We start from the raw sequence: 4,234 nt of genomic DNA, 5'->3' as shown, positions 1-4,234 counted from the left end.
TAAAAGACCAGTTGGGACATATATTTTGGCCTCGTTTGATAGTCGTTTTTCTAAGAACGAGAATGAAAAATATAGTTGTTACGGTACCCATACAAAAGATAGAATATCAAATATGGTGGTTTGATGTGATAAATAACGGTCATATTTTTCATTTTTGTGGTCGAAGAATGAGAATCAAACGGGGCTTTAAATATTTATCGAGAATGTTAGACAAGAAATAATCTAATTGCACAAAACCACTACAAAATATTGCAGTAAATAGCATGAAATTCTTATTCCTCCAAACAGGTTTTGTTTGTCATAAATAAACAGTAAACATGACCAAACATCATTATCTAAATCTAATCTAAAGTCACAAACTAAAACCTATAAATAGCTCTTAAACGCTTCAACTCCTCATCGCATCTCTCTCATACACACAAAATGGCAAGCTTAGTGAGTTTTCTTGCTTTTCATTTTCTCTTCACCATCTTTCAGTATTCATCTCTTGCAGCCAATGTTAATTACAATGTTCAAACATTGGGAGCAAAACCTGACGGAAAAACTGATTCCACAAAAGCTTTCTTGAGTGCATGGACCTCAGCCTGTGCCTCTGGACAACCAGCCACCATATACGTGCCACCGGGAAGATTCTTGCTCGGCACTGCAACTTTTGCCGGCCAGTCATGCAAAAACCTGGCAATAACGATACATATTGATGGCACTCTTGTAGCTCCATCTAATTATAACGTTATTGGAAATTCTGGTACCTGGATAAATTTCCAAAGAGTAACGGGAGTTTCCGTCAATGGTGGAACCCTAGATGCCCAAGGGGCTAATTTGTGGGCTTGCAAAAATTCCGGCAAGAGTTGTCCAACAGGAGCAACGGTATGTTAATAAAGAAGAAAGTGGACTATATCATTTGAAATAGTACTCTAATTAGCTTTGCATGTTTGATACATAATTATTTCATTCTACATAAGTCAACTTGCATGAAAATTCTAATGCACTTTTTCATTGTCTCTTCAATACAGACGCTGGCATTCTACAATTCAAAAAACATCATGATCAATGGATTATCTTCAATAAATAGCCAGAAGTTCCACATTCTGGTTTATGGAAGTCAAAACGCCAAGCTGGTGGGAATGAAGGTATCAGCGCCAGGAAATAGCCCGAACACTGACGGAATTCATGTGGAGAAATCCTCAGATGTCACAATTATGAACTCAAAAATTGAAACCGGCGATGACTGTCTCTATAGGCCCTGGCACCTCCAACCTGTGGATAGAAAATGTCGCCTGTGGCCCTGGCCATGGAATAAGGTACTGGTTTTCTCACATATATAAAGCCCGCAGTGGATTAAATTTTATAATATCCATCCCAATGGTTTATTTGCCTACTTACAGGTGTGCTATAAATTAAGTACTTAATACCTAAGTAGATTAATTTGTGTGCCTTTTGCAGCATTGGGAGTCTAGGATGGGAAATGCAAGAACCTGGAGTGCAAAATGTGACAGTTAAGTCAGCTACATTTACAGGAACACAAAATGGGGTGAGGGTGAAGACATGGGCCAGGCCAAGCAAGGGGTTTGTTAAATATGTTCTCTTCCAGCATCTTGTGATGGTTAACGTCGAAAATCCAATAATTATTGACCAAAATTATTGTCCCGGTGGTCACAATTGTCCTGATCAGGTAATAATTGCTTTGGTAGCATTATAAATTTTAATGTTGCACTTATTTCTATGCAGAAAAACCCAACTCCCACTTACGTATATAGGATGAAATCCAAACCTGTTTAATTCTTATTGAGATGAAAGGAAGAAAACTCGAGATTATTCGTTCATTGCAAAATGAGCTTTACGTCCTGATATAAATAGACAATTGACCAACAAACTAACGAATTTACTACAAACCATACATTTTTGACACGTGCAAATATACAATTGATGAAACTAACTTCCAGCCGTGCAATGTAACTGTTGTTGCTTGCTTCCATTTGCTGCTTCCGGCTAGCTTCCAGCTTGCATCTATTCTGTTAATTCTGAAAAGGGTTTTATTTTGTTTTCTCAGGTTTCGGGTGTAAAGATTAGTGATATAACTTATCAGGACATACATGAGAGTTCGGCAACCGAAATTGCAATGAAGTTTGACTGCAGTAGAGGAAATCCATGCAGTGATATTAACTTGGAAGACGTTAAGCTGACCTACAAAAATGAACCGGCTCATTCGTCATGCATTAATGCCGATGGAAAGGCTTCTGGCTTGGTTCAACCCAACAACTGCTTGTATAATTAGAAAACAATTTGAAGGATTTATACTTGAACAAGATTATAGATCATATACTAAAAGCTTAAGATGCAAATTAAGAATGAGTTTAGACACCCAATGTATCCAATACAATAAATAAAGTTCATCTGAATGAAAGTTTTTTTACATAGATCGATAATTTTCCAAACAGTCTCTCAAAACCTTCCATACAATCAGCGATAAATGTGATTAGTTTAATGTGATGGAATTGATACATTTACGAGTAAAATTGCAATTTACATTTGCACTTCCGCATACTTTGTTTTAATACATAGAGAACATTTTCACAAAAGCGTACTACGAAATAATTATAGCTTCAACGATGAAAACTTATGTACAATAATAAAAGGAGGGATTGATAAGAAACTTTTGAATACCTAATTTTCCCTTATGTATTTAGCTATATTCCTAATATACCCTTATTTAATTTTAATTTTGTTAATAATTAATTAATAACATTAATTCCCTACATATTTACTCATATGTCCAATATATCCTTATTTAACTTTGATTTTGTTAATAATTAATTAATAACATTAATTCAATTTATTCATCATGAAGGGGAAAAAAACTGACTATAAAAGATTCTTTAATAATCAGCCTTATACCTAGTATTGAAGAGTTGGTGGAGCCAATTCGGAAATGATTTTATCACTACGCGAATCCAAAATCAAACTCAGAGTGAAAATCTCTTTTTCGTTTCCATTCATTCATAATTCCCTAAATTAATCTTTTTAATATTATATAATTTTTTATCAACGTCTTTTGTTACAAAAATATAAATTTAATTTCTTTTCTCTATTAAATTAGTCAATTTACAAAAATAACATCTATTTTCTCCTATTTAAATGACTGTTTCATTTTGTTGTTTCAAGCATACCTAAACAACTAAATAATATTTTTAATGTAATCAAATTAATGCATAGAAAATGTTACTATGCCCTTGTTTGAACCCCATTTTTCTATCAAAATACATTTTTGAATAGTGATTTGACCACACTTCAACAACACATTCTTCAATAAAATAATATTACACGCACATCGATGACTTTTTTTATTTATTAACCATACATTTCTCATCAATACACTATTCAAAAATACATTTTTTGACAAGAATGGGGCTAAAATAAGGGCAATATAATTTGATAAAATTTCATTTTATATTATATCTACCGTTATTTAAAAATTATTTTAATTGGTAGTTATATATGAATCACCATGATACCTAAATTTAGAATAAAGTGGAATACCAAATAAAATAGGTAATTATATTCCCACTAAAGTTTTTATTAACTACACAACATTATAATTGCAATAAACAATCTTTGTTCATTCTCACACTTAACTCATTTTGCCACATTCTTATCATTATTTGAAACTAAATAAATTTTTACAATATTATAATGTGCTAAAATTCTAATTCACTCACACACAATATTAATAGATTAAAAATTTCAATATACAGAGAGAACATACGATGAAGGAAGATGGAGAGAGTCAGTTGAGACCACTTTTTTTAATTTCGTCCCCATTGAGAGCATATGAAAGAGATTGAGAGATGGCTACTTTTATAATTAATAATTAGTGTATATAAATGAAAGAGTGATGTAGAGTTCTTTGTGTTAGTACATACATTTTGTAATAAATATAATTAAGATTATGATAGCTATAAAAATCAACATTTCTCATTTTAGAACCATTGTCAATGAAAACAATTTGATGTAAGCTAAAATTAACAATTGTTGTCAATGAAAGTAATTTGTTGTGGGTTATAATTTCTCAAAACTCGAAAATAGCCCAAATGATACTTATATACGTAAATAAATTCATGTTGAACATTGGAATTTTAGAGAAGTCAATTTGCATGATACAAATTCTAAAGAAAAAAATGGTTGTATTGATCTTCGACAAAATTTTTGATTATACTAAAAAGAAAATGTAGTTATT

The 4,234-nt window shown here is 32.0% G+C and overlaps 1 pseudogene; it reads left to right on the top strand.

Annotated features, from left to right (window-relative positions):
• The first annotated feature begins 392 nt into the window (after positions 1 to 392).
• On the top strand, positions 393 to 2,318 carry LOC111379662 (annotated as a pseudogene).
• Positions 2,319 to 4,234: the final 1,916 nt, after the last annotated feature.

Source organism: Olea europaea, unplaced genomic scaffold, assembly GCF_002742605.1.
Source record: "Olea europaea var. sylvestris unplaced genomic scaffold, O_europaea_v1 scaffold2016, whole genome shotgun sequence".
In the NCBI taxonomy this organism is placed as follows: Eukaryota; Viridiplantae; Streptophyta; class Magnoliopsida; order Lamiales; family Oleaceae; genus Olea; species Olea europaea.
This window is presented reverse-complemented; position numbering and strand designations above follow the sequence as displayed.